The sequence below is a fragment of the Papio anubis genome, chromosome 4 (assembly GCF_008728515.1).
Source record: "Papio anubis isolate 15944 chromosome 4, Panubis1.0, whole genome shotgun sequence".
Classification (NCBI taxonomy): Eukaryota; Metazoa; Chordata; class Mammalia; order Primates; family Cercopithecidae; genus Papio; species Papio anubis.
In genome coordinates, this window is record NC_044979.1 from 135,974,638 (window position 1) to 135,986,057 (window position 11,420).

General features: G+C 54.0%; 1 long non-coding RNA gene across 1 annotated transcript; it reads left to right on the top strand.

Moving 5' to 3' along the window:
• Positions 1-378: 378 nt before the first annotated feature.
• Positions 379-2,656, top strand: LOC103882762. Its single transcript, XR_644701.2, has 2 exons — positions 379-2,075; positions 2,212-2,656. It is a non-coding gene; the product is annotated as an uncharacterized LOC103882762 (long non-coding RNA).
• Positions 2,657-11,420: the final 8,764 nt, after the last annotated feature.

The following is an 11,420-nucleotide window of genomic DNA, read 5'->3' on the forward strand; positions in this document are numbered from 1 at the left end:
CAGGAAAGTCCATACTTGGGGATTCCAGGATCCTGACATTCTATAACATAATTTCTGTGTTGCCACCAGGGGTGGGTCCAACCGACGTCTCTCCCTTCACAGTGGCTCTGTCTGCCCATCCCAGCCGCCAGCTCCCCTCCCTTCCCTTCTCCCCGTCAACTCTGGGCACAGCCAGCCTCGAACACATCCCAAGCAAGCACTTGGCAGGCGGGGACCATGATTCATGCCCTTCCAGCAGGCTTCGTGGCTCGCCCGCCCGCCAGAGTAGGCAGGATATTCTTGGCCTCACCGTTTACTCAGGATTAGCAGGGCGGGGGTGGCTGGGGCTGGGGGAGGCAGACTGTGTTCTCCAGCCTCAGCGAGGTGGGGGGCGTTCATGTCTGAAGTGGCCGCCAGGCTGGCCAGGGAGGGAACATCACCCCATAAACCAAGGCCACGTCTGGGACCCAGACAGCAGAAATGGGGTGGGGCCATCGGAGGAAGGCTGCCACCTGCTCTGTGTCCAGGGAAAAAAGGAGGGCCAGGAGCCCGGGGGCAAGCGAGGCCGCTCACCCCAAACCCCTGATCCAATTTCCCTCCACGAGCCTCTTCCTTGTTGGGGGAGCCCGGCCCTCTCCATCCCTACTGCCTAGAGCCCAGGCTGGGCCAGGAGTTGGAAGCCAGCTCCCAAACAGCCAAGGAACAGAGAAGTCAGCAGCCTCCAGCCACTCCCTCCCGCTGCCCACCCCAGGTCCCCAAATTCCCCCCCAAAGCCACGCCCCCACCCACCCTCAGACCAGTACTTCAGGATGAACCTGGAGCTCCCAGGATAAGGCTGTGCCTCCCCCGTCAGACCATCATTTCAGAGCAAGACTATGTCTCCCTAAAACCAAGTGTCCCGAGCCTTACCAGTGTACACAGAGCAAGGCCAGTGTCCCAGGTTAGGGCCATGCCCCTTAGACCATGGTTCCCCGCCAGAGCTCTACCTCCTCCCTTAGATCAGAACCCCCAGGGCAAGGCCTGTCTCCCCATCAGGGGTGACAAGAGAGGACTGGATCATCAAAGTGGGTGGCCCAGGAAAGAGAGTCGGAGGAGAGTACAAGGTCCCCACCCACTGTGGGCTCACCTGGGCCCAGAGGAATCCGTTCTTCCCAGGTCAGATGCAAACAGTTCCTTGGTTCGGAGCAGGAGCCTGGGGCTGGACCATGGGTGAGGGCAGGTAATTTTGGAGCAGGGTCTCTGGGCAGGGAGGGGCCAGGTTTGCACAGGGCTGAGGCAGCCGTTTAGCCTCTGGTAGGGACAGCTCTCCCCACTCCCTGCAAGGCTGTGGTGGTCCCCTGTGAAAATGCATTGTCCCCCTCCTCCAGAGCTCCAAGGTGCTGTCCCCAAGCAGTCATCATCCCAGACCTGGGTCTCTGAGGCTCACTGTGAGTGGGCCTACCTCTGCCACCTGGGGCTCCAGCTTTGTGTCAGACCCACGGGAATTTCACTCTTGACTCCACCCTGGTACTCCTCCACCTTTCTAACCTCAGTTTTTCTCATCTGGAAAATGGGAACAGGGGCCCCTACAGCAGGGGGTTCCATGGTATGCCCTTTCCCCTTGGCTGACCACAGGTTAACTCTGGGTGACCGCAGGGCCAAGGCGCAGGAAGCAACGAAGCTGAGTCCAGTCCGTCCTTCCATCCCACGTGCAGCGCCAGGACCTTCAGGAAGTCACTGAGACAGAGCCACATGGAGGAGCGGGGAGATACCTGGTTGGCCTTGGGAGGGTTGGCCTCAGTAGCCTGTGGGGAAGCAAATTCCAGGCCCCTCTCGGCTTCCTCCTGGGTCCATTCTCTCATCCAAGCTCTGGCTTGAGCACCTGGCTGGAGCCCCTGTCCAGAGACAGCTAGGGATCCATGACCAGCCCAGAGGAATGGGGGGCAAGGGGCATACATTCCTCTCTCTTTCTCTGCCTCATTCTCTGCTCCCCAGACCAGGAGACAAAGGACTGGGTTTAAATTCCGGCTTTGTCATTCACCAACTATAAGGCATTGGGCAAGGTATTGGATCTCTCCAAGCCTCAGTTTTCTCATCTGTAAAGTGGGAGTGGCCAGGTGCAGTGGGTCACGCCTGTAATCCCAGTACTTTGGGAGGCCGAGGCGGGAGGATCACTTGAGCCCAGGAGTTCGAGACCAGCCAGAGCAACAAAGTGAGATCCTGTCGCTACAAAAAATTAGCTGGTGTTGCCAGGTGCAGTGGCTCATGCCTGTAATCCCAGCACTTTGGGAGGCCGAGGCAGGTGGACCACCTGAGGTCCGGAGTTCAAGACCAGCCTGGCCAACATGGTGAAACCCCGTCTCTACTAAAAATACAAAACTTAGCCAGGCATGGTGGTGATTGCCTGTAATTCTAGCTACTCAGGAGGCTGAAGCAGGAGAATCACTTGAATGTGGGAGGCGGAGTTTGCGGTGAGCTGAGATCGTGCCATTGCACTCCAACCTGGGTGACAGAGCAAAACTTCATCTCAAAAAAAAAAAAAAATTAGCTGGTGTGGTGGTGTCCACTTGTAGTCCCAGCTACTCAGGAGGCTGAGGTAGGAGGATCACTTGAACCCAGGAGGTTGAGGCTGCAGTGAGCCAAGGTCATGCCACTCCACTTCAACCTGGGTGACAGAGAACCTGTCTCAAAAATAAAATAAAATATTAAAAAATAAAATAAAATGGGAATGATAGCAAAACCCAGGACCATTGGAGAATGACATGAGCTAAGGCAGGAAAGAGCCTGGCCCTATGGGACAGGGACAGAAAACCTAGGCAGTCACCTTCATCCTTTCCAGGTTCCTCTGAGGAGCACCCAGAGACCCCAGCTCAGGGGAGGCAGTGCAAACCAGGGACCCCCAAGTTCCTGGCCCGGAGCGCCTGCTGGAGAGGGACTGGAGTCCTCAGCCCTGAGCATCACTGAGGTTTGGGTGAAGGGAGGGACAGAGGCACAGCCAGACCCTGCACATTCCAGCCCTGGTTCATTCTGGATCCAAGCGCTGAGACCTCTCCCCACCCGGGCGCCCAGCCAAGCCCCCCTGTAATGGGGCCAGATCCAGAGGACAGCCCGACCGGGCCAGAGCTCGCTCTCTGCTCAGTCCTTAAAAGTCCACCAGCCCGAGCTCCTCTTCTGCCTTGAAGGGGGCCTGCGTGTGTAGGGCTGCGTTCCTGGCATGCCATGGATGGGGGAGCAACTGGAGGTCTCCCCAGAAAGTGCATGACTCCAGGTCAGATCCTGGGAAAAGGCCACAGCCCCAGGACCTGGAGCCGAGGGACTGAGGGCCAAGTTGGCACTGGGGGAGAATGAGGGGAGTTAGGAGGAGGGGAGTTGGGGGAGGGGGAGTTGGGGGCCTCTGAGGGGGAGGGGAAGTTGGGAGAGGGGACTTAATAAGAGGGTGGGGCTCAATAAGAGGGTGAGGAGGAGGAGTAAAGGGGCTTAGGGGTGGGGAAGGGAACTCAATGGAGAAAAGGGGGGTTCATGCATGGCAGGAGGCGCAGGCTTTCCCTCCCTGGTCACACTTCTCCTGCCACTCAGTTCGCTTCACACCACCCACCCTAAGCCGTGCCCTCTGACCTCCCACCTGCCTGGGGCTGACCACTCTGCCTTGTCTCTTTCCATCCAGGGCCTTGGGGGACTCCAAGACAGAATGGCCCGAGGCCTGGACACTCTTTGAGGACATCTCTGCAAAGGCTCCTGGCCCTGTCCAGACTCTCATGCCGTCTGTCCAGACTCTCATGCCATGGGGCAAGGGCTCAGGGGTCCCTCCCTGCGTTTGCTCTGGGTTGGCAGAGAGCCATTATGAGTCAGTTCAGGGTGGTGGGCTGCTCTCTCTGGCAGCCCAAGGAAGCCCTCCTGGAGGAGGAAGCCTGACCCTCCAGCTGGGCTTCAGTGGGGAAGAAGCTAGGTAGAGGCCTGGCAGTGGGGCAGGGGTGGGGACTGTATGTGAGCAGTTGTGTGGCAGGTATGGCAGGAAGAAGGGCTAGAGGGGTGGGCAGGCACTGCCATCCATAGCCTGGAAAGTGTCACGAACAGGGCAGGATTTCATCCAAGAAGTGACAGGGAGGCCAGGCACGGTAGCTCAGGTCTGTAATTCCCACGCCTTCAAAGGCTGAGGCAGGAGGATGACTTGAGCCCAGGAGCTTGAGACCAGCCTGGGCAACATAGCGAGACCTCCATCTCTGCAAAAAAAAATTTAAAAGTTAGCCGGGTGTGGTGGTGCACACCAGTAGTCCCAGCTACTAGGGAGGTTGAGGCAGGAGGATCTGCACACCAGTAGTCCCAGCTACTAGGGAGGTTGAGGCAGGAGGATCGCTAGAGCCCGGGAGATTGAGGCTGCAGGGAGCTATGATTGTACCAGCGCGCTCCAGCCTGGAGAACAGAGCAAGACTCTGACTCTTTTTTTTTTTTTTTTTTTTAATTATTTTTTTTTTGAGGCAGAGTTTCGCCCTTATTGCCCAGGCTGGAGTGCAATCGTGCAGTCTCAGCTCACTACAACCTCCATCTCCTGGCTTCAAGCAATTCTCCTACCTCAGCCTCCTAAGTAGCTGGGACTATAGGCACCCGGCATCAACCCTGGCTAATTTTTGTATTTTTAGTAGAGATGGGGTTTCTCCATGTTGGCCAGGCTGGTCTCGAACTCCCGACCTCAGGTGATCCTCCCATCTCAGCCTCCCAAAGTGCTGGGATTACAGGCATGAGCCACCGCGCCCAGCCAACTCTGACTCTTAAAAGAAAAAGAAAGAGAGAGAAGTAGCAGGGACTAGAAAGAGGCAGTGTAGGTGGGGAGGGACTGCCAGGATGGGGGTCTCGGCTTTGACACCCTCGCTGAGGAGCAGGAGAAGAAAAGGGGTACCCTGGGGGCTGCTGTTCCTTGTTGGGCTCAGGAAACTTTTGGGCTCTGTCCCCGCCCACTCACACACTTCATCCATGAAGGATGCATTATAGAAGGAAGCCGGGTGGTTCATGCATCCATCCTCAGGCCCTCTCCAAGATCAAGGGTAAGACCAGCTCTTAGGCCCCAAGTCCCATTAACCGAGAGGGGCTGCGGGTCACAGGGCCTGTGGCAGCTGGAGGAGTTCCTCCCCCAAGCCTCTCACCACCCACCCCCTGGGGAATGCAAGTTGCCCTGGAAATACTGTTTAGGTACAAACACTTCTTCAGGCTATGTCCTGGGGGGGATTGGGGAGGAGGAGGCAGACTGGGCAGAGGCCAGGGGCGTGGGAGGTATGGAGAGACCCCTTTTGGTCACCAAGTGGCTCTGCTCCCCAGGGAAGGGGGGACCGGGGCTGATGCTGCGTTTCCTGAGGCCCAGAGGGAGAGCTAGGGGTGCATAGGGGATTCCCAGCAGAGGACAGCCCTAGATCAGAGCCCCAAGGCCCAGATTCTCCACCCTGGTCTGCTACTGGGTCTGAATCTCAGTTTCCCCTTCTGTAAAATGGATAGGTTTTCTCCTTGGTTCCTTCGACCCATTTTTCAGCTTTCATGTTCTCTGCTGCTGTCATAGTCTCTTCTGAGGGGAAGAGAGGTCCAGAGGCCTTTGCTGCACAGCCCGTTGAAGAAGCCTCCGTCTGCCACTCACTTCCTGACTCTCCGCGCCCACGTGAGAAGGAGCAAATGGTGGGTAGAGCCGCCGAAGGACGCGAGCTGGAGAAATATCCCGGAAGGGCAGGGTGGGGAGGAATTTGGAAATTTTTAGAACCTTGACAGCCCCGTGAGTCAGTGGGGCAGATGGAAGCGATTAGGCGCTGGCAGGAGGCACCGTGGGGCGGAGACGGGAACCAAGTGTGGCTTGGAGCTCAGACCCCGACGAGGACGAGTGGCTTCCTCCAAGCCTGCCGTAGCCAGCCGCTGGGGGCCCGGGCCTGGTGCGCCTGTTTGAGGCACCAAGATAGACCGTGCAAAGAGGTTCATGTGATGGGGTGCCCAGGATGCTGGGGCCACAAGAAAGGGATGGGACACAGAATGAGGAAGCACTCCTGCCATGGGGTCACAACACTGCCGTCCAGAGGAGGGCAGGTTTCCATTGCCTGTCCTCTGCCCCCAATACCTACACCCCTTCACAGCAGGATCTACCCTACTGATAATACAAACACATTCCCCAACAATCCAAAATCATATACTTGGCCCGGCACGGTGGCTCACGCCTGTAATCTCAGCACCTTGGGAGGCCGAGGCAGGTGGATCACCTGAGGTCAGGAGTTTGAGACCAGCCTGGCCAACATGGGGAAACCCTGTCTCTACTAAAAATACAAAAATTAGCCGGGCGTGGTGATAGGCACCTGTAATCCCAGCTACTCAGGTGGCTGAGACAGAAGAATTGCTTGAACCTAGGAGGTGGATGTTGCAGTGAGCCAAGATCTAGCCACTGCACTCCAGCCTGGGAGACAGAGCAAGACTCTGACTCATTAAAAAAAAAAAAAAAAAAAAAAAAAAAACAAAAAAAAACCAGAATGGACCCCCGGAGCCTGTGTGGCAGCAGGCTGGACTGGAAGCCCGTGCAGTGGAGGCTGGAGAGCTGAATCCAGTCCTGGAGAGAAAGTGAGGAGGAAGGGGCGAGTAGGTGGGAGGAGCCCAAAGGAAGCGTAGGAAGAGGTGGTGGGGGTGGGGAGCTTTCCACCATGCTGCTCCCTCACACAGAAGGACCAGCAAGGAGCATGGGGTGCAGGGCACATGGGAGCAGGCAGAGGAGGGAGGACTAAAAAAGGGAGTGGACGGCCAGGTGCAGTGGTTCACGCCTGTAATCCCAGCACTTTGGGAGGCCAAGGTGGGAGGATCACCTGAGGTTAGGTGTTTGAGACCAGCCTGGGTGACATGGTGAAACCCCATCTCTACTAAAAATACAAAAACTAGCCAGGCGTGGTGGTGTGCACCTGTAATTGCAGTTACTCAGGAGGCTGAAGCAGGAGAATCACTTGAACCCAGGAGGTAGAATTTGCAGTGAGCCGAGATTGTGCCATTGCACTGCACCCTGAGCAACAAGAGCAAAATTCCATCTCAAAAAAAAAAAAAAAAAAAAGATCACTCTGGTGGCCTGTGATCAGGCCAAGATAAAATCTAAACTAAGTGGCAGTAGGTAAAGAAGAGGGCACAGGCATAAGAAGGCTTTAGGGGGTAAAGTCAGCTTTGGGTGGAATTGGCATCTTAAGAATAATAAGCCTTCCAATCCATGAACATGGGATGTCTTTCCATTTATTTAGATCTTCCATTTCTTTCAGTGATGTTTTGTAGCTTTCAGTGTACAAGTCTTGCACTTCTTTTTAAACAATTTAAAAATTTAAACTTGATAATAAGGTATAAGGAGGTGAGGTGGGAAAAGGAGGCATCAGGGAAGAGAGCTAACTGTGTTCCTGTGGGGAAGCAGGAGGATGGAGATGGTGCAGGTGGAGATGGAGACAGTGGAAGAGGAGTTTGAGGTTGGAGCATTCACTGAGTCTCCTTTGAACCTGACTTTACAACATCTGGGACATCTCAGTGGCGAAGGTGTACAGAGCTGGCTGAAAGACTAAAGCCTTCAATAGGATGAAGGGTCCTAAACACAAGGCCAAAGAGCTCAGAATTTTCTTGTGGATAAGATGACAGGGCGCTATTAGAAGCTTTATGCAGAGAAGTGACACAATCAGGTGTAGAAGAATTATTTGAGCAGGAGGGAGGAGATTGGCTCAAGCAGAGAGACACTGCAGGCAGGGAGACCTAAGGTTAAGAATTTAAGTGTTTCCTTAGAGGCCAGGATCTGAGCAGTGGCCAGGGCAGGAAATGGGGTCATAGAGCAGACCTCAGTTAGCAACTAACCCAGGCTAAGTGTCACAGGTGGATCTCTCTTCATGCAAGTGGAGTCTTGACAAGCTGGGTCATAAATGATGCTTATGTTGATCCTTTAGGCCAAATGCTGCTTTCAATGACTCAATCCAAAAAAAAAAAAATTAAGAAAAAACAATTCCATCTACAGTAGCATCAAAAAATAAAATAAAATACTTAGGAAAAAAAGGTTTTAAAAGAAGCATAATACTTGTACACCAAAAGCCACAAAACATCATTAAAAGAATTAAAGATCTAAATAATGGAAAGACATCCCATGTTCATGGATTACAGACTGGTTATTGTTAAGATGACAATTCTACCCAAAGCTGATGACGATACTACCAAAAACGGATTCAGCGCATTGCCTATCAAAATCCCAGTGGTGTATTTGCAAAAATGGAAAAAATCCATTCTAAAAATCAGATGGAATTTCAAGGAACGTCAAATAGCCAAAACAATCCTGAAAAAGAACATTTGGAGGACCTACACTTCCTAATTTCAAAACTTACTACAAAGCTACAGTAATTAAGACAATGTGTTACTGGCATAAACATAGACATATAGATCAATAGAATTGAATTGAGAAATAAACCATTACAATTGCAGTAAATTGATTTTTGACAGCAGTGTCAAGACCATTTAGTGGGGGAAGAATAGTCTGTTTAACAGACGGTGGTGAGACAACTGGATATCCACATGCAAAAGGGTGAAGTTTGACCCCTACCTCACACCATATATAAAAATTAACTCAAAATGGAGTGAAGATCTAAATGTAAGAGCTAAAACAAGAAAACTCTTAAAAGGCAACATCGTGGTAAATCTTCGTGACCTTAGATCTGGCAATGGTGTCTTTGATACAATGCCAAAAGTACAAGCAACCAAAGAAAACAATAGATAAATTGGATTTCATCAAAATTGAAAACTTTTGTGCTTCAAAGGACACTATGAAGACAATGAAAAGAAAACCCACAGAATGGAGAAAATATTTGCAAATCTTATCTTAAATGACTTGAGACTATGTTATATGAAAGGCTCTTCTTGGAAACTTCTTCATAGTGTGAGTGGAGGGGGAAAGACCCTATCCCTATGTACAGCATGCAGGCATGCTGCCCTGCCCTTCGTGGAATGAGTTCACCCAAAGAGGATCTGCTCATATAGGAAATTGGGGAAGTGAAAGTGGGGGAGGGTGGGAGGAAGGAGAGACACTTGCCCCCAGGGCAGCCACAGTTCTCTGGGAACTTGCTCACAAATTCCCTGAATTCCCCCAAATTAATTTTAGAACAAGTCCTCGAAACCCAAGGAGGCCGAGGGACGGCCTGGCGCCAGTTCAGGCAGCTCTCAGAAAGGGGACAGCAAGAGGGAGAGGCCGTCTGGCCTGGCCTCGTTTCCCAGCCAGGCCCCGTCCATGAGAAGGTCACGAGAGGCACGAGCCGGGGCCAACCCCCGTGCAGGGCGCGGGCGCAGGCAATAGGCCAGGAGGTCCTGAGGCCTGAGGTCTCCATTCCCACTGACATCAGTGCAAGGTGTCAGGGGGCCTGAATCATCGGGGTTGGGGCCAGCCCCCCTCCCTGGGGGTTGGGGGGAGAGCATAGCAGAGGCATGAGGCAGCCCCAGCCAGGCGGGCGGCCCTGGGTTGGGCTGGCCCCGGTGACTGCTTTATAGAATTAGTGAGTGGGACCCGCCACAGGGGGGAGGTGGAAATGTCATCGTCCTGGATTCCAACAGGCTGCACTCCCCCTCTTTCTGATTCACAAAATTAATTTCAACGGCTAGAGAGAGGAGCCTGTCAACAGGGCTAAGGGGTCATAAACACGGGGAATATTAATAGCTTCAGCCAGGCTGCCTGAGGGGCTGGGGGCCCTCCAGAGGGACTGATTTATTTAGTCTCCTCATTAATGATGTGGAAAGACAAGAGTTTGCCCAAGCCTGGGGCGGATACTGACCTACATCAGGACAGGAATTATCCAAGCTAAGGACACTCCACGGGGGACCATCCTGGGCTCCATCTCTCTCAGGCTCTATTCCTCTTGGTTTTATTGTAGTGCCCTGGCTGTATATCCCAGCCAGGTGGGCCCAGGTGAGACTCCATTATTGAGCCATCTCAAAGCAGCAGACGGTGGTAGCTAGGCACAGGCACATACCCTGGGCCAGGTAAGGATGGATCTCCTTCCAGAGCTGAGGGCTCAAGAACAATGCATATTCATGCACATGAACACACGTGCTCAGACCTTTCCATGTTTCTGACAACAAGACCAGCCCTACTTCCCCTCTATCCAGCCAGGTGGCTGGACATACAGGACCAAGTCAAGCTGTAGAGTACCCAGCCACTCCAGACTGTTACATGATAGAGTGAGCCAGGTGCAGCAGAAATACACATTCCAGGTAAGGATGGGCTCCTTCCTGAACAAGGACCCCAGCCTCCTTAGCCCTCCACCCCAACCTCATCCAGCCATTAATCAACCTTATATGTCACTCCCAAATCTAGGGATATTTAACACTGGGAGTTCAGGGAAATCCCACGCACATGTGCACACAGAATATACACAACACCTGTTCCCCAACACACTTGGCAGAGCCCATTCCAGGGCATAGCTTGACCTGATAAGGGGAACAGAAACCAGGGCAGCTGGCACGCTCTGGCTCTTCCCAAGTCCCCAGGTCCTGAGAACATCATTCCAAACTGCCCTTGGGGCCCCAGAGTCGGAGGTCACAGACCAAGGAGTCTGTGAAGAGGGTCAGCTGGCAGTGGCTTGGGGAGATCCAACTGGGAGGCGTGCCCAGGGCCCACGCAGACAGGCTGAGGGAGCCTCCCCTGGGAAGCCCTCCACTCCCAGCTGCACACTCCTGGCTGCCAGCGCTGGGACAGACACAGACGGACTGGGCCTGGCAGCAGCTGTGGCTGGGAGCCTGCCGAGTCCTGGGCTGGAATGAAGGAGAAACCTGTCCAGCGATGAGATCAAGGCAATGGCACAAGTGTCCCCCCCAGGGAGCCGAGCTCCGTGTCCCAGGACATTCCAAACTCTGTGAACAAAACATGGAATGGGAGGCTGGCCAGGCTGGGCCAGCGCCAGGTGGGCCCCCACCCCTCCCATCAATGGCAGGTTTCGCGGGGGGAGCCCAGCCTCCTCCTGCGGGGGCTGTCCCAGCCCAGCAGTGGGACCGGCTGGGAACGCAGCACGCACTGCCGGGAATACTGCCCACACAAGTCGCCCGGGGACGCTGTGTCCAGACACCTGCCACGTTCCCTCGGCAGGGCACCACGTGTGGTCATCTGCCTGAACCCGGCGCTGTGTGGGGTGCTGTGGGTGACCCATGCTGCATATCCACCTGCCTGGCTCTGTTTAACTTAGAAAACACCTTCAAAGCCACGATCGTATTTAATAACCCCTGGAGCAGACCCGGTCTGGCTGGTTTCCCCCTTGTATGGGAAACTGGGTCCCAACATGGAGTTTGCTGGGGGCCACAAGGTTTTCAAGTGCTGATGCAGGACTCTTACCCAGTACTGCTGCCTCCCCAGCTCAATTCTTGCAGCTACACTTTGTGCTGGTAGTTGGAGGCCACCAAGACTCCGGGCTCAGCCTCCCTCACCAAACTCTAATTCCGCAGCAGCCTCTCTAAAATCA